The sequence below is a fragment of the Anopheles arabiensis genome, chromosome 3 (assembly GCF_016920715.1).
Source record: "Anopheles arabiensis isolate DONGOLA chromosome 3, AaraD3, whole genome shotgun sequence".
NCBI classification, from domain to species: Eukaryota; Metazoa; Arthropoda; class Insecta; order Diptera; family Culicidae; genus Anopheles; species Anopheles arabiensis.
In genome coordinates, this window is record NC_053518.1 from 40,340,612 (window position 1) to 40,364,066 (window position 23,455).

Here is a 23,455-nt window from a genome sequence, read left to right on the forward strand (position 1 = left end):
ATTTCCACAGTACCGTAATTAGCATATTGCGGCCTCCGCTATGTTTTGTTGCTGACGGGTACATTATCTCATTATGCAGTTCGCTTTCACAACCCAAGAGACGAATGTAATGCTCGGGAGCGCTATGTTGCCTAGTGCCTATCGCCATTTTGGGTTATTTCGAAAGGACAATTTTTTGTTGTTGTATAAAATCATACAATTGTGTTGCATTTGCTATTTGCTGTGGTTACCCTCCATCACAAACATTGTTCGTGGAAACTAAATCATTCGCGTTAATTAGCGGTAGAAAAATACCATTTCAAGCGCTAACAAAACCTGACACAATCACACTCAGCTGCTTTGCTGACGATGATGAATTTATTAAACGAACACTCCACCATCAGCTACCCCGTTTGAATGTTATATTTGCAAGCTATGAGGAAAAACGAATTCAAAGGCTGGCTGTGAAATGCGGTTTTCCGGTATTGGTTGGCACACGGCACTGCCCCACAAAATGGGAACCACGCATCAAACCACAACGTAGAACGTGCCAACGGGAAATAATAATAATACATTCTCCTTACAATCCGCTTTAGTGTAATGTGTCAACCTAAGCCCCCGGCTTTTTCCCGGGCCACCGACCGACAATAGGTTGTTGCCGACGGTCGGCAGTAGGATGGATTGCTGTATTCATCATCGAATTAATTTTCCGATTAAATCAACCAACCGTGCGGTAGACACGGGCCGGCATAGGTAAACAAGCATCTTTCAGTGCGACCGGATGTGGGATTGTTGACCGGAACGATGAGTATAGTAGTGGCACACACCGGAACTGATTCGCGAAAGCGCGCTTTCATCAAGTGTGGGCATAGGCGGCTTAATTAATTTTGATCTCATTTCTCATGACAAACGGCGTATTTGTAAGGTAAAAGAATTTTGGTAATGAGAATAACATTGTATGGTTTTTTTTATATTATTGGAATCTTGTTGCTGTAAATTACGAGCTTATTTTCTAATCATTCTACAATATATTAAACTTTGTTGGTTGTAAGATGTTGTAAAATATTACAGTTTTGTTACAGTACAGTTTCGAGTGAGGTATGCAGTCCCTTAACAATACAATAAACATTAAACATTAAACATATCAAACAAAGTAATAGGCATGGAAATGAAACACCTTGTTGCAAAAAGCTTTTCATGTCAAATATGTTTTAACTTTCAGTTTGCAACGCATTCATCTTTTTCATACTTTTTGTTTAGCACTCAGAATTGACGGAATACTTTGCTCGTTTTCCACTGCCCGAAGCATGTTTGGGATCTAATCCGGTCTGGTAGCAGAACAACGAGTGCTAAATGTGGGAATATCGTTACATAAAACGAATCGTGAAAAAAAAAAAAAAACAAAAATATTTACAAAACCGGCTCCGTTCCGACTGTCTAGCAAACGAACGGCTTGATTAGTGTGTTACACACCCTATCAGAGCACATAGCAAAGACTGCCTTGCGTACGTAACGCAGCATATGTTGCTTGCGCAGAAATTACCTTTCCACGCCTAACCTTCGCCGAACATTACTGTGACGAGACTGCCACGAGTTCTTACTCTTTTCCTGGAAAATGATTCCCTGCGTACCGAAAGCACCTTCCATTACATGGTGAAACGGGAGCCAATTAAATGTACGGCCAAATTTGTACCGAATGGGCCGAAATGAATGGCTAATGCTAGGGGGAGAACTAAAACTCTAGACATTACGGACTTCCTCGCCCGAACCTGCTGACATAAGGGGCATCCCGATGAGAAACCAGATTACCCCGAGGGCAGCTAGAAACAAGCGCACCAACGCCGGGGATAAGATATCACAAACGCTTTTCCCTCCGTTGGAGCTCCTCGGGCGGGCAGCATACCATGGTACGATAACAAAGTCGTACAAGAAAGTGGTAATTGAATTCCGGCAGTTTTACATGGTTACCTTTTTCTTTCCAACCGACACACTCTAGCGCCCGATACGATGCCACCGTCTCCGTACGCATTTTGATCTTCACTAAAGCCTCACGAGCGCTAGGCTTGGGTTTCTTCATTTGTAGATACCAAGGCTAGATAATGTTACCAGGACCTTTACGCAACTTGGCGGTGAAACCGCCGAAAACGGAACCCGAAGCTGAAAACGATACCGCAAAACGAACGGAAAACACATAACATTATCCTCATCATCATCATCAGGCACAGCAGCAGCCAACGCCTAAAAGCTCAGAACGCACAGCCTCCGTATCGCGTTCAGGTGCCGTTTGTGTGCCAGTGTTGGTAAAAGAGGTACGCTACATGGCGTCAAAGTACACGGCCAAATTGCGTGAGCGAAATCACATTCCTTCACATAAAATCGACGATGTACCTGTCGCTGTCGACGACAATATTGCGGGGGAACGAACACCTTCGTCACTTGTGCACACATCTCCAGTTGTGCTTAATGGAGTCCTGGCAAAGTTTTCCTTTCTGCAAGTACCGATCTTAATGTTTCAATTTCATTGTTTTATCTGAGCGCTACCAAAAAACAACCCCTCGCTAAAGCACACACTTGAGCGACGGGGAATACATGGAACCAGCAAAATCATGCATGTTCCAACGACAGCTCGTTTGCTGTTGCGAGCGTTATCTTGTCTGCAGCTGTCTACCATATCACAATATCAAACTGATTCCGTGGAAACGTGATACAGGCACAAACCGAGCTCGTTCACATGTTTGTAATTATTTATGCCGAATTTACCAACAAAAAAGGAAACTGAAAACCTTTCAGAAAAATTTCTGGAATCTGATGGTACATGATACACACAAACGGGCCCGTTCTGTTGGTATGGAAGGTTCAGCAACGCATCAGCCGCGCAAGCTATCGAATTTAATTCCAAGCAACTCAGATCAGACTTGCGGTTCCTTCTATGGAGCCTACAAGCAGTTTGTGTCATTAACTGAATGGAAAGAGGGGAAGGGGTACTTTGAAGTGCCAGTGAAAGGGTTAGAACAAATATCAGACATGATGTTGTGTAGCTTCTGATATCACCAGGAGCAAGATTAGCCCACGTGTTCCTAATCCCCTCTACTAAGCTGCAAGGATCACCATACCTCGCCACGACAAAGGTTGAAGTTCGATGGATTCGGTTTCTTCGTCATTGCTTGCCTATCAGCCTAGTGCGTGGAAGCAATTTCTGCCGCAATCCCAATAACGCAATTATTCATCACACACATACATACATGCTGCAATCAACGGTGCAAGGCAATGATCCGTTTCCCCTTTTCCCGGCTACCCATGTATGCCAGTCGGTATATTAATACCCCAAAAATTAATCAAAATGCCTTTTCTGTTTCCACGTCCACTTCCCCGCGCAAACATTGCACGTTCTCTCAAGATATGTTTCCCGGACGGCAATCATGAGTGGTTGGTCTGATCGTGTGCCGCTGATGAACGCGCTCGCAGAACACGGAACTGACCCGTCGAGCTACGGAGAAAGCCATCAGGTTGTGCTAATTTGCTCTTGTCAGCCGAGGCTTTTGTTGCAAAGGTGAATGCAAATTAACGATCCCTTCCATCAAGCAGTACGCACACCCCGTCGAGGTGGTAGTCATTTATTGGATTTGCGGTATTCGTTCATTTTCAAACATCTGTTTTGGTGTCCCTTTTTTGGTACTCACAGCAGCTCCGCCCGTTCTGCCTGGGAGAAATTGGTTAAATTAAGCCCGCACAAGACAGCAAGCATGTGTATGTGTGTATGTGGAGGTGTGTTTGCATACCATCATACAAATACGGGCCGAGCATACATACACATACACACATGGAGGAAGGCCGACTCGCCGATGGTGTCAAGCCATCCATATAATTTCATGAATAATGTCAATTTATTTTAACTTGCATCATTTCTCATTTAAACCTGCCACGAGGGCTCTGTTCGATCGCTTTCCTGTGCAATGTCGGTTCCGGCGAGGACAAACCCCTTGCTACCGGACAGCCGTCACGTTTCTGCCAGGGATCAAACAATATTCCGCCTCCCCTATTACCTCCCTGCCGCTACAGCTCGATCGAACACGTTGTTGCATGCGGTGCGCATACATAATAATAATGATAATACGCACCCAGCGTGCGTTTGGCCTGGGTACGCATTTTCTCTTTGCCTTTTTTTCGCTCTCGAACGGTTGCTGAAAAGCGCTAACAAGTGTATATTGAAGTAGATGCATACAACAACATTGTGCACACGTACGCACACTTACACACTATTCCGATGCGTTTCGTTGAAAACATAAAATCATAAAGCAAGCGAACCAATAAGACCAATTCCGCGGAAAATGTGTCCGCGAACGCAGGGACACACTCGTCTACGAGAGTGTTAATTTGTTAGCGTTTGTGTCCGCAGTACAGTTCTGTGGAGTGAGGCGTGTGGAGTCAACCGTAATGCAACCCGGCGCGCAGGCTGAACCTGTCGCGATGGTGCATTAACATTTTCGACCGTTTCTAACGCTTTTGTTGTGATTGCATTCCACAAACCTGCAATCCGGCAATCTCCCTTCCTCGATTCCATGGTACGCTAATTGAGTAATGAGCGTGCCGAGGTGAGGACACCGGAAGGAAAGTGGTGCATCGTTATGCATCGAACGACCAGCTCCAGTGCACGCTGCAGATGCACTTAGCGTCTGAGCAGCAGGGGGATGTTTTGTAGATTGAAACCTATCGATGGCTTCACGTAGGGAGTGCAGTAGTTGAAGCGTACTGCATAAATTGCATCCTCGAGAGCTGTTCCTATGATATCTATTTCGCAGCTCGTCCTGCAGCGCAGTGATCGTTATCTATTGCAAATGTGGAATGATCTGCATTCATGCTACTTCCACGTAGCGTGGTCATATTAATTTATGATTATTTTTTCAATTTTAATTGCTTTTCTCAATTTTAGCGTGTATAAACAATGAACGACTGACAGCTGCATTTGCCAACCGGTAAAAATATACAAATGGCCAGCAGTGCGTGTAGGTTACTCATCATTTTATGACTCCATGCTGACTTGAGGTACAATATGTACTGCAGGTACCATGTATAAAGATGTTATACAGATGAGACATTTTACTCACACAAACAGAACTAAAACTCAGAATGCGTTACCCCTACGATCAAGATTCACTCGTCCTGATTAAGCCATCTTGTGCCGTTTGGGGAAAAGAAACATGAAACAGCACAGCATGCAAAAAAAAAACACAAAAACGTGCACTGCACAGTTTCTCTCTCGCTCTTTCTCGTGTTGATATTACCTGCGAGTAAATGGCCTGACCAGTAAAACATCAAAACCCAATCCCACTTTCCCTTTTTTTCTTTTCGGTCAATCATGAAGCCAAGAAAATGGAAAGGAAAAAGCATAGGTAAGCAAAGGGAGCACTGTAGGGTCCGGCCAGACCAGACTTTTCGTTTACCCATTGTCCGAGGTTCTGTTTGCTTGGAAATGCTCTTGCCTCCTTTCCATTGCTGCTACTGCTACTGCTCTCGGAGAACAATATCCTGCGTTGACTAAACCCCTCCAACTCAAACAATAATAAATTGAGATTTCCCTTCGGAACCTTGGAGGATTTTGGAGTCTCCAAAAGCCAAGAAGGCTTGTTGCTTCTTTCCTCTGTTTACTCCATTTTTTATCAACATCCCACATCCTTCCCTCTATTTTCTACCATGTTCCTTCGTGTACCTAAAACATCAGACACAAAAAGACACCAACCGGACACTTCCAGCAATGCTCCAGACAACAAACGAGAGCCCATTGGGAAAATAAAGACGCACCTTCTATTTATGGTACGCCCTCCCAAACACGGTACCAGCTCATAAGAAGGCTAGTTGCCAGTCTTTGGAAGGGATTTTTTCCTGTTTTCCCTTCTGGCTGCTTTCTATTATTTTACATTCACCAACCACGCAGCAACTTTGTAGGAAGCGGACTCTTTGTTTGGCCGGAATTTTGAAACAATGAGCGTCCGGCTTTTGCCGCCCATTTTCCAACAATGTCCACATCTGCCGTCTGTGCAAAGCCCTTGTGACCATCCTGGCGCTATTCTGCAGCTGCCTTTCGTCACCCCTTTTCCCACCCATCTCATTGCCTTTCCTCATTTTCCGAAATGCCTTTCACAAGCTTCTTATTCCATTTTTGTGTTGCTTTCCTCCTGCTTCAACACGAAGGTGCTTCACCAGCTACTTTTCGGCTTTTAAAGCGACGTTTCCACCGGAAAATCATTACAACTATAACCGACCAGCCATTTTGCTGCCCTAGGATGCTGGGATCCTACCCGGATCATTCTGTCCCAGGACGCGTTTCCAGCAACTATTAGCAACGGATGAATGGGACTGATTAGTCCCTGAAGCACCATGGTTTGAAGGATGCCGATGAAGACTGAGCACTTTTGCTCGCTCTATTTCTTCCACCTCTGGGTAGTGGGAGTTGTTCCGAGTCACAGCGGAAAGAATCCAACTTTAAATGGAATCATTAATATGAAGCAACCGCCCCACCCGAGACGAGAGATTTGCTTCCGGGAGATGGCAGACGACCGTTTAAAGTAACTTGCCTCTTATTCAGCTTCTTTGAATTCCGGAAGAATCCCCTCGATGGAAAGAGAGAGAAAGAGCGTGAGAGAGACAGAGAGAGAGAGAGAGAGTGCGAGAGAGGTAAAGAGAGAGCGGAGGAATTTGGGTTTAGTTTTCATCCTTACAATTTCTTCAATGCTGGAGCGGGATGAAATATTTCCATGAATATTGAATGTGATTAGTTATGTCAAACCGGGACCTTTTTTTGCTGCACCAATATCGATATCTTTGGATTGGGTTGAGGATTTTGACGTAACATAAAAAGGGGAAACCCGTGACTAAAAGGCCTCGTGATAAGTCTTTTAATACGTTTATGCCCGGTAGCTTAAAACCAATCCTAATGCTTCACGTTAATAATGTAGGTCGTAAAAACTATAATCGAGTGAGTTCTTTGAACGGCTCAGCCCTAAAAGGATGGTTGTCATTAGCAGTGATTAAATTAATTTCAGCAAAGTGAAACGACCTCCTGATTGGAGTAAGATCGTGCTAAACAAAGGGATAAACTGGTACTGACATTTTTGTTTTGCTTGCTACTTCTACTGCTACTACTCAAGAAATTCTGCACCGGCAAAGGATGGAGCTTATTGATCGATTTGTTATAGAAAAACACCGAATTATGTAGCGAAGGTAAACAGGCTTAAAAACAAAACGCTTTTAAATTAAATCGACTTCCCATCAATTTTAATTAGCAACAGCTCATCAACTTTTCCATCGCTTCGAGCAAGCGTGCAATCAACAGCACGGGATCAGTTGATAAATTGCTCCTGTACCATCAATCGTTTCGCTCCACTCCGTACCTGCCACGTTACGTTCCGGTTCTTTGTGGTACGAGCCGTGTCAAAACGTTTGCCAAACAAACTGGTCGGAAACTTCTAACTATAGCACCTGACAATCCAGGCACAATTACTGTTTCTATGTTTAAATGTTATTAAAGCACTTGGAACCGTAACGAGCATGTGGCACACGCTTCTATCGCAATTCTAAATTGACCGTGTTCCGCACTGTACAAAGATAATTCGATACATTCAACGCTTAACGGTTCTATTTGCTCGGTACACGTGCAGACACACATCATTCTCCTACACCGGAGTTGCACACAGCCGTACGCGAATCTCATCGTTAAGATATAGCCATCCGGGAATATGACACCATGAAATGTCGGCATTTAAAGCTATTTGAATGACACGACAATTGCGGGGTGCCTGTTTGCGAGAGGAAGCATTAGAGATGGTAATGGTGCTACAGGAGAGATGCAGCAAATTATGTCCCCTTTTCCCTGGAATAGTCGGGAAACAAACTTTGCCTTGGGACACGGTAGCAACACCGAAAGGACACCGTTTGCAGAAACTCCCATCCCGACGCCTGCACTTGAGTGTCCTTGCGAAAATGAGAATGTATGTGTATGGGTGTATTGGTGCACGTTCGGCTGAGGGTGTTAAAATTGTGATTTGAAAACGTTCACACCACCGCAACAGCGTCCCGAAGGAATGGAACCGAAACGGGACCACTTTGGGAAGGAATATCCTGCAACAGACAGCGAATCTGCTACGCCACCAAGCTCAACCGGAGTACGATTTATAGCATAGTCCGTTTCTGACGGTAACGGCGCAAGCACACGTGCATACATTTACACAACCCAGAAAGACACAGAGATGCAGGAAATGTACACTGACGATTACTGTCGGGACTATCATTCGGTGAGGCACAGTTTGCTTGAGCGCACAGCAAGAAAGTTCAGCGTTGCTGGATATCCCACGCTACCCGCTGTTACTAGGAATAGAGCGGGCTATTCCGAGGAGCAAAGCATAATCGGCAAGGACGGTGTGATGGGCAAGCAAGAAATGTTTTAATTAATATGTAATCTTATCTGATTAAATAAGGGAACACCTTTTGCCCCGTACCACTTGTCTTGTGCTTTCCGTCGTTTTTGTTTGTCATACCATAGCCCCTCGCGTCTCTCACGATGGCGTTAGTTGTCCTCTTTTCCACGAACTGTGTGCCTCTTGCAACCAATAGGAACATTAATTATCAACGATCGACACGTACCGGTATTTGGTCGCCCGACAACTAACAGTGCGGCATTCCTCCGGAGGATCCAGGGACCGCTCACAGCAATCGTTTGTCCCCGTTATACCTGGAGGTTAAATATAATGAAACCCTGTCATTATCATCAGGAACTTTTGGATGAAAATTACGATCAGTAGGTTCAGCAAATTAGACATTCCCTTCGTTCGTTGCGAAACGTTGTAGTTATTAGATCAGCCAACTGAAGAAGGTGGAAAAGAAGATATCAGAAAATTCCAACGCTCAAGAGGTCGGTTTAATCCATTTAGTTTCATTTGAACTAAAAGTATTTATGACTTTTAATACTAAAAATACTGACAATGCTCAATGGGCATTTGACGGGATGAAATTCAAAAAATCTCTTCTGGATCTTTTTATCTCTTCTGGATCTCTTGAATGGAGCTTTCAAAGTCGAGACTTGTTAGAAAGAACGCTAAAAAAATCGTTATCTGTTTGGAAAACTTTTTACATTTTTTACTTTTTTGAATATGGACCGATTCTGATATATGTATGCAATTTGAAAAGGATATAAAGTCAACTTTATGAAATTGTTTGCATTTTTCAGTTCAATTATAATTTTACAATTATTATTATTATTATTATTATTATTATTATTATTATTATTATTATTATTATTATTATTATTATTATTATTATTATTATTATTATTATTATTATTTTTATTATTATTGTTATTAATATTATTATTATTATTATTATTATTATTACAATTATTATTATTTGTACTATTACTATTTTTATTTTTTATTTTTTTATTATTAATATTCTTCTTCTTCTTCTTTTGGCTCAACAACCGATGTCGGTCAAGGCCTGCCTGTACCCACTTGTGGGCTTGGCTTTCAGTGACTAATTGATTTCCCCCCATAGCAGGATAGTCAGTCCTACGTATGGCGGCGCGGTCTATTTGGGGATTGAACCCATGACGGGCATGTTGTTAAGTCGTACGAGTTGACGACTGTACTACGAGACCGGCTTATTAATATTATTTTTTTGTAAATATAAATAATAATTAAGTTACATTTGCGAGCTACTTTTTTAAATATACTAGTGCTATCTAATTATTTATATGCTTATATTTATGCCCTTAAAAACGAGAATTAAACGTCAGAAGCTTGTAATAGCATCCACCGAAGTTGTGTTTGTGTATTTTTAATATGTGTACTACTTGTGAGTAAAAGTGATGAAAATTACCTACACAAAAGCAGTGAATATGATGTCTGCAACAATACAGGATATTTTGAAATGGTATTTACCATTAGAAACAACAAATAAAAGAAATTTAAACATACATAATTTATAAACATGTTGGAAACTCCCTTGAAACGCTTTTTTATGTAGTGCCTCCAGGTGGTATCGAATTACATATTAAGTGTAATTTACTATAATGATACTTGACTACAAAGTATAAAAACTAAAAATTTCTGTGAAAATATTTTCATCGCAAAATTTGTTCGAAACTGCCCATTGTGCACAAGTGTCATAATCGGAACCGGATATGCCATACGATGAAGATTTTTTTAAATATACTTTTCATGCAAAAATACAAAAACAATTTATTCCAAAGAAGTTTAATTTGACAACCATACTAAAGCCTCGTCTAAAATAATTTCTAATTACATAATCTATTTTCATAATGTAATATATTAATAATAATATGTTGTATTGAAGGTATCTTTTGAACTTACAAAAACATGATTTACAGAGATTTCCAAGTCACTTTCGAATGTTAACATTATTATTCACCGTGTGCAAATGTTATTTCACATCTGACATTTCATGTCCATTATATAAATTTTTCAATCCTTCAGCATGCTATTCAACACATCAATGGGCTGCTGTTACCATTTTTTCACCGGGTTTTGCAGCCGGATCGCATCACCCGTTGACAGTTGAAGTTATGAAAACCATGCTACGTTTCAGTTGTTATGATTTCAGTTTAGTTTATAAAAGTAAATCTTACTTGTTTGAGATGTTTGAGATAGGAATCACAGCACTGTAAGGTTGTTTAATTAATTTTTTTTTCTACGCTCAACTCAGCTAACTCAACGAATTAAGAATTCTACGCATTCAAGCATTAAGAATAATAGCTTAGCTTTACTGGGTTAAAACGTGCTCAATGTAATTTTTCAATATGTCCGACCTACTAGCAGTCATTTTTTATCGGGAAAAGCAAAAACTAAACGTATTTTAATTTTATTTTTTTATTTACCAGAACAAATACAATTCTTTGGATGTGTAAGTGCATGTGATTTAAGTGCATTTGCAGCGAATGTGCGAGCGAGTAAAAAATATAATTTGTGCACTGATAGATAGCATAACACAACGAAATTAGCCTCGTTTTAATCCAATTAAGTCTTTCTAAAGCATTACACGAATCAGGCTATAAGGTGAAGTAGTAACAACAATAGCGTTGAGCTAATAATTTTACGAGACCAAATTCAACCACTAAAACCCAAACGATAGCGACACGCGTATGTCACTAGACAAAATTGGCCACCATTGTTTGGCGAGCCTGTGCGTCTACTGAGGACCGAACAAATGAGACCTGAACCCACACATCGGGCACAACGCGGGCCAGCAAATCCTCCTAGAAAAACATACACACCCAACCAACAGGAGGCAGACGGCAATACCGCCCCATAGTTGCACCAAAGTAAATCCATCTCGTTCGGAGCCATGGAATAAATGTCCTTTTACTATGAAAAGGGATAATTAGTCGCAGGCGTTTTCTGGTTAGCTTTGTGGCATGCCACTGAATCGAAGGGAAAGGGACATCCGGGGGCAGGAAAATGTGGTGTAAGCGCACAGTGTCCGGCACACGCGAGCTTCCCGGTCGAGTCGGTGGTCTAGCACACGACTCACTAATTATACCGAATTAGCATGGTTGAATAATTCAATCAAATTTATCGAGGAAAGGTAATTAGCACTTCTTCATCCAAATTAGTTCGCTATTAGTGGGCAAAACTTTAGCTTCCTGGCCTGGGTGGTACGGTATGCGATAAGATGCGGGTGACTTTGCTTTGTGTGTGTGTGTATGCCTGGACAATGAGCCGGTTCGAGGAAAACCACACAGAAATCTTTCAACAAAATTTCGGTTCAATTGGAAAGGATGAGTAAAAAGACCGTTCCATCGTGCAGCCAGCAAGGTGGGTCTGGTTTCATCCTTTAGATATGTTCACCAGAAATGTTCCAAGCCCAGCGATGCAAAAATTCCACTTTACCGAGCGGCAAATTACCTTCAATAGCAAATCCATCGAGCTCGTTTCAATGGTCTTCTAATGTAGTATTGATGAAATGCAATACCACTGTCCCGTTTGCGTGTACAATTGCTGCGGAGTTCATTGGAAAACGGGCAAGATAGCTATTGCGCTTGCCAAACGACCCTCTCCGAGACGCTAGCTTCATAATGAACTTCAAATGGTGCGATTGAGTTGCTTTTTGGTAATGGTGAAACCGGCGGTGGCGGCAGGGAAATAAAATCTAATGGAAATAATATCTGCCTCGGCTGGGCCCTCTCGACAAACCGATGGCAACGGATAAATCGGAAGTCATCGGCAAAGCAACCCAGACCTGTTTGTACGCCATCGGTGTGGAACGCTTTTGCCATTAACGATCATTTTACCGCTCGTGAAATTATCGTTATCATTTTTGTGCACTTTTGGAGAGGCTATCGTGCGGCTCACAAACCAATACGGACAACGGCACCGACGACGACAATCTCAAAACGCCCTGCGATACGGATACGAAATGGCAACGGATGTGTATGGTGTGTGCGTGTCTCTAATTGACTTCTGGCGGTACGTAAAATCGGCTAACGAAGAAACGCGACTTGCTTTTAGCACTTTTAGGAATGCTTTGGGAGTTTGCAGCTCTACTCCCCTGTCCTTTGGAAGTTCTCTGTGCGCACACGTTAAAACGTCTCTAATGAACGCCACTGCCAGATGACTTGTTAGCGCTCGCAAGCTAGACTAGTTAGCCATGAACCTAAATGCTCTTCATATGGCGGTAAAATGTGCGGTGTGCATCGATTAAAGTACCGCTAATACAACCCCACCCAAAACTTTGGAACCTTTCCGTAGCTGCATCTGGTGCGGTCAACCGCACGGTGCTGCTATCTAGTGGCAGCGTTTCTCTGTATCACTACCCAAAAACCCACTATTAGATAAGTTGTAATTATCGATAACTGTGGCATTGTGGCCACTAAACTATGACATGCTTAGAAGGTATCTGTGGATACTTTGTATAGACTGGCCTGCATTGAGAATTTAGGTACATCGAGACTTAGAGATAATTCTCTTTTAAGTTATATTTCTTTAATATGCACTAATAGTTTGCCTTTCAATGTTGCTTTTTCTTTCATTTAATGCATAAATGAAAAGAAATGCAACATGCTATTAGTTTCAACAATAACAATTTCTGTCAAAAATCTCTCTGTAAAATATACTAATAATATATGTAAGATTTCCGGTGAATATTTTATTTTCACATTAAAATCATTCACAGCATGCGTTATGAAATTAAATTTGCCATTTATCAACCATTATACATTTGCAATGCTCGACAATATCATAAGAATATTTAATCAAAGAAGTAAATATAAACATAATTATAACCAGAATAAAAAGAGACGATTTCAGTTATCAAAAGGTAATTTTGAGGCTATTATTCGAGAAACATTGTCGAAAATAAAAGCATGTCGTAGCTCCAGGGAAATGATACCGTACAACAAGATGATGTAGCGCAAGATGCTTAAGACAAGTGAAATTTACCTATTTACCTGTTATTTTTGATAATCTTAAAATTAATTCGATAATCTTAATCAATCTGGGATGAAACAAACAATTATTCGAATAGACGTACACTCTCCGTAACACATATATATTTCCTTTTGTGTGCCATTGCTTCCAAAGCTAAAAAAAGGATTATTTTCTCTCTAAATTTATCAACAACAATATAAAAATGATCCGTGCAACGAACGTCTAGTAATGATGGTTGTTCCTGAACGCACGTAGGTTCGCCCCATTTATCAATTAAAACAATTGCAACTAGGATCAACATTTTGTACCTGGCAGGTTTGGTTGCAACCATCGAAATAAATCTTGGAATTGGATTGGTTGCATGAATCAAAAATTCAAGAACGATTGATTGGACAATTGGACAATAATGAATATGTTGGACCGATCGGACCAATTGAAAAGATGTAACAGTTGACAGATAATAGTTCGTTGTGATTTTTTTGTGTGCTTGAATTGTTTTTGAATACTTTTTCTAAAGAAAACTGTGTGTCAAGAAAATTATCCCTTCTAAGGTTATAAAATCTCTTCAAGCGAAACTGATAAAAAATACGCTAGCATTGAGTATGTTCTACTTTTCTAACTAACTAGCTGAATACTGACTGATTGGAAGACCGGATAGCTTCCAATAAAAAATGTGTAAACAATAAACATAAGGGACGTGGTAGGCCCAAAATAAGATGGCAAGATAGTGTAAAAAATAGCCCTCCATTAAGGTTGAGATAATCTATTGGAAGACGATGGCGCGACACCGTTAGCGGGTTCGTACACTCCTGCAGCAGGCCAAAACCACATAGTAGTTCTAGCATCGAATAAGTAAGACAGCTATTATACACCAGCTCATTGAACAGCTTGAACTCATTAAGCATTCTTAAACAGGAATTGAAATTTCTGGTTAGTAAAAGGGTGGTATTTCTCAACCATAAAAATAAAAACCAATAAAAAAATATACAAAAGGCAAACCAAAGGATATTGGCCAACCCAAAAGTATACCGTCTATGTGTAAATGAGCAAACCAATCATAGTCTTTCGAAACCTTGATTTATTCATTAGGATCATGTGCTAGTTGGTTGCCACCACTCCGTGATACTCATGTTCATTTCAAAAGAAGACGTAATACCCCTTTACTGTGCATTGTAAGTCGTCCGTTTTACAAGAGACTGACATACCCAATTCCCAAGGAACATAATTTACGCCGCCCAGCACTGATGGACAAACCACGTTCGGCACGGACCAGGGATGAAAGCCTACCAAACATTCAGCCGAACAGTGATCACATCCATTGTAGAAGTGGGGTTGGTTCATATCGGGCGTTTCGCACAGTATACAGACCAGTACCGGACAGTACGACACTAAGCGTCATGCCAATTATCAGGTCTGTCAGAGAAATCAGTACACACACGGTCGGATGTTTGTCCAATCGCTGCCGGTATCTCATCTCTCCCCCTCAAGCCAACCGTTCCCAGTTGACACAAAGTGATCAAAATTCATCCGCACGGACCGGTGAAGAGGCACGACACAAATCTTTACCACGGGCAGCAAATCGTTGGTACAAATCAATTCCGTCGGTTGGTGTTTCTCGATGGCTTTGTGTGTTCTTGTGCGGACGTTTTTGTTGATAAGCAACCTCAGTGTGACGTGTGTCTCACGGCGTTAGCCTGTATGGTTCTGCACGCAACGGAGCTTACATGACAATGGGTGATTGCTGCGAACTGTTAGAACCGGTCAGTTAGTCCTGACAGTCGGAAAAGCTTTCGCTGGTGAACGTCAACCATCAAAGGCAGGAAAGGACGATAATCGAATGAAACGCCGGTGCTACTAACAACAAACGCATCAATGCTCTCGTCAACTTGTGTTCAAAAGGACACCCTCAGGCGAGAGGAGCGCATTAAGAGATCCGTGCCATTGCAAGGCATCTGTTTGATGTACAATTTTTGTTTTAGCCAAGCCACAGTAGCTTACATGCCTGGCAGCACGAACACAATCGCTTATTGACGGGTGTTGCCAATGCCGAGGTTCAGTGCCTCCTGGTAGCAGCAAATTTCTCGTCGCTCGGGCTCAGACAACCGGAATCGTAAGCAGCTGCTGAGCCACGGTGGATCCAGCAATCGACATGAAGCAGTTACGTAGAAATAATACAATTTTACCCACCGTATACCATTCGGACAGTTTGGTTGGGCGAGTTGCGCCGGAGTGTTAGAAGCGTTTGACTGCTGAGGAGCTTGGAAAGATTCTTCACAGATTTAGCGCTGTTCGTTGAATTTGTGTGTGTATGTGTGTGTGTTTTTTTTTTTCTTCTCCATGCTTCAAGTTCCGAGCTGTTTGCCATGACTTCTGTTACTGAGAATTCGTTTTGTAGCTTTACTAACGCATGCACAAGGCGCACAAGCGCTCAACTACACTATCTTCTTGCCGCTGACAGATATAATACCGATTTATGGGCCATGAAAACGTTTTAAGAGCTTACGGTTTGTACTAAACTCACGTGCATGAAGTGACACACGTCTGCCCGTTGGCTTGTGGCTTCGTACCGATGAATGACTGCGTGTGTTAGTGTGGGCGATCGTGCCGGGTTACGTTCAGTAAATTTTCCTTCAGCACTGCGTCAGAGGAAAAAATTGAGCCTACTGTCGAAGCGGTGCGTTCTTGTCCGAGGCGCTTCTTCATTCAATTGCACACCAAAGAAATGAGAAAGTAAACGATGCTAGATGTCTACCACATCCTGCTGCTCTGTTTGGGTATTCCTCTGTTACATCTTTAAACGCTAGTAAAATATTCCGCTTGACTCGTTAAAGCCTCCGACCAGAGAACGATAAAAATGGCGCCCGAAGATCAATCCATCATAACGAAGCAGCTGAAGTAGACAACAAAACCACGTTTTTATGTGAATATATCTGTGAGGGTTTGTATGTGTGTGTGCGTGAGGGAAAGTCGCCAACACGAGATGTAAACTGCTGTGCGTCACTATCTCTTGTGCGGCATTATTACTTGCTTCCAAGAATTCTTGCGCCCCAAAGTTAATGCGTGAGCATTTCGAGCGCAGTGAAACGTTAGATGTCGTTATGCTCACCGTATGCTCGACCCATCAATCAATCGCTTGCTGTCGCCTCTGACCTGTGTGCTAAATTGATGGAACAAATGTTTGTGATTTGTTGGTTCCGTCGTCGAGCAAAACACAGGGCCACCAAAATTCATTAAAATTCCAATTCCTTTCCTTCATCCAAATCGTTCGCTCATTTCCATCTTTCAGCTGGTAATGTTAGAACAAACTTTTCACATTCATCGAGCGCCAGAGCGCGTAATTAATGCTTCAACTTCATTTAATATGTTTGCACCCCAACCAGCAGTAAAAAGTAAGTGCGTATGCTCGGCACCATCAAACCAAATTGCAATTGCACTGAGCACCGTTAAGTTAATTCTGAAGCGTTTCACTGGCAGATTGAAATCGTTTCTCCCTAGCCTTAGGCGTCGTTCACTACAACCGAACAGCACAAGTTTTACCTTCCAAGAAATGCTTCCGGTCGTCAGTGTGTACTCTATAGCTTAAGTGCCGGGCTCGAACAGAAAAGGCAAAAGTTACCCGTCAACCTTTCGGGTACAGGCATGATGTAGACAGCTCTGCACTTAGATACAGAATACAGGAACCGATGCCGGAAAAATTACTTCCCAATAGCTTTCACCTTACACCGGCACTCGACAGCAGTAACCTTGCCTTTACTTTGAAACATCAGCCCATAATTACCGTCACAGAGTTTCGTGTAGAAGCAACAAAAAGCTGTTCATTTTGCATCTTGGGAAAGTTGCACTTCACCTTCAAACCAACGGTGGCAGCTCATCCCCCAGTAAGGTAAATAGTGTTACACTTTCCCACATCACGTGTTGTTGTAACACATGCATCGGAAATGAGTGAATGAACACTGTTCATGTTTCAGCCGAATCGATTCATGTTTGCTTTTTCCTGGTTATTGTAGCTTCCGCTTTCTAACAAGCTCATATCGCTTGGCTACAATGCGCTCCTCCTACTGCAATCATACGCACCGAATGCGGATTCAATTTCATGCCAGCTTAACAGCTTTCGCGCGCTGCGCACCATCTTGCAGAAGGCATCACCGGTATACAGGTTTCCGGTTGTACGAAAATTCCGTGTGATTCAACCTGGTACAACCGATTACACCATCTGGCTCCAAATATTGAATTCTGAGAATCGTGAAACAGCATATCAGGAAGGGCAGAAAAGCGTTCATTACACCTTTAGTAATAATTCCACGAAAAAGCAAGGTTAAGTTGCGCAAATAAATTACATCCATTTAACAGCAAACGTACCTTGTTTAAATATACGAATTCCGAGCCCGGACAATCGTTGGTCGTGTAGATTGACGAAAAATCTGCAGCGTATTGCGCCACTAAATTTTCTTCTCCGGAAAACGACATGAAGTACCTGATGAAAGTAATTTTTCGCGGGTCAGTTTCACACCCGCTTGACTCTGCTACGAGCTTGTTTGCCGACGCATACTTCCTTTCCTGCTGGTAGCTTCACGAGGTAAAATAGGCGTTTTACCACCCGGTACTTTTTTTGCCACACTAAAGAACAACAGCACGGTGTAAGCGAGACAACTTGAAATGCTGTGCACACACTGTATGCTTTCGCTTCTCTTGGCTTACCCTTAGCTCAACCGGTGGCACATCCTTTTGCTCTATGATTTAGCGTAATGCACCACTTCACACTGCTCCACTTTGCCGTGTTGCATCAAACACAGGCACACATGCATGCACACTCACACTTTAACTTTTAAGTAAAAGCACTACGGCAAATCAACGCTTGCAAAAGGACTGCCACTAAACACACAGCTTCCTTGAAACGAAAAATATGCCCGCGTGTATATACCTTCACACACACACACGCACTCAAACGGTACCCACTACTAACGCACGCGGACGTTTGATGAGGGAACTCCTCTTGAACGGGTATCCAAGCACATAAACACAGGCAAACACCCACCTGGACCAACAAACTCACACACACTCACTCGTTCTGCTAAGCACGAAGATTCGCTTTGACGTTACAAAATAGTCGGCACACACGTTATCCTTTCTTTCTCCCCTTTTTTCCGGGGAAAACCCGCCTACCACCGTTGCTTTGCTTCACTTTCGTCTCGTAACGCTTCAATGAAAACACTCTCACAAATAACAGCTGCTGCAGCAACTGGGAATGAAATAAGAACACTGTAAAGGGCTTCTGTGTGGTGCTTTCACTGTGGACGCCGCACTTCAGCGTGTGCGAGATGGTGCGATCGCGCTCGCCAAGGTGGCTGGCCGGATTTCCGGAACGCGTAACTTGAGCCCATCAAGCACTCGTTTAGGAAATCACAGACAAAATGCACAAACGCTCTGCCCCCTTTCTTTCTCACACACCCATACACACTTGACACTGACTCGGTTTAAGCGACAGACACAGCCACAAGCACACAGAATGGGAGTTTTTCGGTCCCTTTCTGTGTCCCAATTCTGCTCTAAATGGGGTGTACTTTTTTTTTTTTTTTCGCTTCCTTTTTTCCGATCTGCGAAATGTTTGTCCGGAAGCATTCGCTATCATACTGCCGCAAAGTACGCCCATTGCGATGAACTTCTATCGTTGTCGTAGCCGTGCCGGGGGAAACCTGGTGGCAACAATCCTTAGCAGCAACATACGAGCAATCAGTACCAGCTTCTTTTCTTTTTTTCTCTTACACTTTTCTGAAGACTATTTTACCAGTATCGAGCTGCCACAGGAAAAAAGCTTTTAAATTCAGCACCCACTTACACACGCACGCTTCCTCACACTAGCAAACAGACACAGTAAACCGTATGTAGCGTGTACTCCTGTGCCGTCACTCTTGGATTACACCGCAAAGTTCTACCCTCCGTCGCCCGACCCGGTACTTGAATTGATTTTGAAAATTTAATCCAAAACGAATTGTGAACCATCCGCCTCCGGTAGTTGCGCTACCGCCAGGAACAAGCTGGTAACAGCCACTCAAACAGCCACTTGAAGCTGCAATCCCCGAAACATGGGATGAGGTGCGAGCGGGAACAGGAGGTCGAAATTTTCAGTGTGTGGCTGAGTGTGTGGGTGTGTATTTATAAATCAACCAGTTTAGGGATGGTTGGTTGAACGCACTCAATCGAACCTTCATTCAACTACAGATGCACATGATCACAACCAGAGCGAACACACACAAACACACACACACGCACCCAGAATAAGTACATCGCTTCCTTATCCCGTTGCCGTTTTAATCCGATTTTCGAAACACCGGTTCCGGATCTCTGCCAATCCACCGAAATGGGCCAGGATGTTGGGATTTTTTGTTGTTGGTTGAATTCTCATTGCTTTCTGCTTTTAACGCGTACTACTTCTGGTCGATTGCTTTTTCATAAGCATTGATAACTACCTACCAGCTGGAGGAGACAAAATCGGTAGCTATCAACAGAAGAGTTTCTATCTATCAGTCTCTGAAAGGTATTCATCAATGCGGCAAAAACTAATAAGCTTAACAATCAAACAGTTTGCTTTTGCTGAGGTTTTCAAGTGCGCCTTGTATTAGCACTTGCTGTTAAAATAAGCAAAGACACTTTCAAAACAATTGTCTTCATCTTTGGAGTATAGCTGATTTTTTTTTAATTACATGGATTAAACTTTTGAAGCATGATTATAGCATGATTTTTCCTTTCATAAAAAAACACACACACAACCACATCTCTTGACAGGGCAGGGAAGTTTACGATTCCCTAAGGATCGCACTCATCACTTGGGCCCACCTGAACGCCACTCTCAGAAAGCACGATGAACACCTTCACCGCTCGGTTATTATTGCCATTCTGCTACGGACTCCCTGCTGGTTTTTATTAAAGGGACGCCATTGAGCTTCGATTGAACCACTTGCTTTCGAGAAACTTCACCTCGGCACATCATTTCCACATTATTTGCTGCTTTTTGCACAAGACTTTCGGTTTTCATCCTGCTGGTGGAGCATTTTTGAAAATTTAATTTTCTTCACTTTTTGCGGCAGATTGTAAGAAATCAAAAATATATACTGAAACACACTCACACACATCTAAAAAAAAGGCTCTCAACCACTACGGACGATGGTTTGGCTTCAGCACAGTACGACTGCCACTACGCGTCTTCCCGGCGTTTGTCTGTAAGGATTTGCCGCTGTTTTCGGCTTCCTGCGGAGAGCAAATGGTGAAAGACGCAAGCAATTGGCGTAACGAGCTCTCGTGCGCTTCCAGCCTCGATTTGGCGAAACCTTTCATACCGTGTGGACTCTAAACTCAGGCCGGAAAGCACTGCAGGCGGGTTGAGGAGAGGAAAAAGGAAGCAAGCAAAAAACGATAAGGAGCCACTTGGAGGAGCAAAATAAATAATACTACGATATCGAAACACTTGTGCACTTGTGGGGTAGACTCCTTCTTTGGGTACAATTTGGGCCTCCCTTCAGCAACCAAACTTCCTTGTCACGTTGCGGTTGTGACACGTGCGTGTCACCTTTTCCCTGTTTGCTCACTGTATCTTTCCAGCCCCGGCATTTTGTACTGAAAATTCACTCGAAGCGAAGACTCTTTTGCTTCTCGTTGTTTTGCTTCGTATTGCACGTTTCACTTCTCGTTTCTAACACTACACGCCCACCTTCAATCCAGCACCTACCACTAGAGCCAGCGGGCTAAATTGCACGGGGCATGCAGGGAAAATGCTTATTTTTTCACAGAACTTTCACAGCAAACCACACAGCGTGTGTCATTTCGCACGCCAGAAGAAAGCACTCGCGCGATAAAAGGGTACGCCCGTTTTTGTGCGGCTGTCGGGAAAAAACCATACGTCACAGAATCCGGCAAGTAACTGAACGGCAAACGGGATGCTGCTGGAAGTTTGCCGAACCAGGAAAGTTCGTGTTTCGTGTCGTCCAAACCTCCTGCTTCACCCCTCACTGGAAAGTTCCCGGCAGGTGGCGAGACCTGAAAACTTCCAGCCCAGATACAATGCCTCGCACGGGCCGAGCGGGTGTTTTGCTCGGTTGCTCGGCTGGGATGGTGCGTGTGTTGAGTCGGCGCACTAAGTCGGTTCCCCTTTTCGTGCCAGTTTCGCCTGCTAGCATTGGAAGCGGCACAATTTCCCCTACGGTGCACAAACAGACGGAAAAGCTTTCCGAACACTGCCCTACCCTACGCTGCTGTAGATAACTGAACGGTGGACACGTACGGAAGAAGCTTTTCCCTGTCCGTGCGCTGCCTGATATTTCTATCCTAGTGTACAGTCGTCCCTGTTGAGTGCGTCAGTATGCTTTTCCTTCGTTTAAGCGAGGTTCCGGGATGCCACCGCTGCCTCTGGCTGCCCCCGTGCCAGCTGGTTCATTACTATTTGTACAGCAAATTATCATCAATCACGCCCGGTTGACGTTTTGTTGGCATTTAAATTATGCTCAAGCTACTTACATAAGTACGATTGTGTAATAAAAAAGAAGAACAAATTGACATTCTCAAATTATGATCGCTTTTTTACTGGCGGTTATTAAATGCCACAAATTTGCTGACAGGCGTGTAAGCCACAATGTAAACCATCTGCAAATGAACATGCAAATCTATTGTAGAGCAATTTGTGTTTGATTAAAATAATACACATGAATAGTTTATTTTTTAGCAAACAAATGATTTGATTATTTTATTTCATTCATTCTAACGCTATCGTTCCAGTTCTTTCAAATGACCGCTGTCATCATTTTATCAAAGCGTAATTGATACCTGTAGAACCCAGTCCATCCACCTACAATGCAAACAAAGCAACCGCAAATGCTGCTCTTTGCACGCATTCGGGTTTGAGAGTACAACAACCATGACCAGTAGCGAGTATTCAGCCGATTTTCACAATGGTCCACTGTGTATAGCATGTGGTATGCAACGAGTGGTTTCTATTCATCCGACACCTAATGATCACTATCAATAGGCTAATTTTCCGCTCAATGTCAGCTATTCAACTCCACCGAGTGCATTTTCAATAATGATACTAACAAGAAAAACACAAGGTAAAACGAAAACAATAGAAAACGCGAGAATACGAAATCCTTTTCCATCGAATCAGAATGCATATTCACGATTTTCAATAAGGGGAAGAGATTTGCAGCACTGTACACGGATAATGCCATCGCTCCATAATACAGATCTTGCCACTCTTGACTGCGTTATGGTCCACAGGGGGTAAAAACTTGCTCCGAAAGGAGAGGGAGAAAGAGAGAGAGAGAGAAAGAGAGAGAGCGATATGGTAGGTTTTAAGCTTCAGAATTTCTTCAAGACTATAGCACCTGCACCGTGAACGTGCATTAATTTTTAATTCCTATTTTTGCTTCTGTACTTCCTTTTCCCATACTCTACATCTACATCATTTCCTTATCGGTGGCTATGTGTATGAGTGTACAAACTGTGGGGTGGAACATGATACTTGGTTGTTCGTTCGTTTGTTGCAATCCGTCCGACTTGCTGCTTGTCGTCCAATTGTACGATGGTATTTACACGCCAAAGCATAAACCGCCCCCCTGGGAAGGGGTGTATAAGCTTCAAGGATAGCACAACCACAACCACCATTCCGGAAAGCGTCATTCAAATGCAAACGTGCATTTTTATGCCCGGCCAAAAACTACATTCCCATCGGGACACGTCTGCCTCGCTGCATCTCATGGGCGTGATTTGCTTCCCCGTCTAGGGATGTCCTTGGAGAGAGAGAGAGAGAGAGAGGCTGTAGTTGCATGCTGCTGCAAACTGCATTTTGCATCTTTTTTTATATTTCAATGACTTTATTCATGAGAAAAATTATCTAAAACCTGCTTGACCGGATCGCGGCCGCTTTGGCGGGCATAGAGAAAACCAAATACGGTTTCCACTTTCCAGCCAGCCGAGCAGGCGGTTCATTGCGGCAGATCTCATTTGCTTCATTTTTCCGTCCAGCGTCTCAAAACTCCAAGCTTCCCTCGAAGCAG

At 42.9% G+C, this 23,455-nt stretch overlaps 1 protein-coding gene across 1 annotated transcript in view; it reads right to left on the minus strand.

Moving 5' to 3' along the window:
* Positions 1-21,310, minus strand: part of LOC120900529 (neural-cadherin-like) — a 267,774-nt gene extending 246,464 nt beyond the window's left edge. The window contains exons 1-2 of the mRNA XM_040307637.1: positions 21,136-21,310; positions 17,772-18,651 (exon numbers count right to left, since the gene is read on the minus strand). The gene's annotated coding sequence lies outside the window, so the exon portion shown is untranslated. The remainder of the gene's footprint in view (positions 1-17,771; positions 18,652-21,135) is intronic.
* Between the last annotated feature and the right edge of the window lie 2,145 nt (positions 21,311-23,455).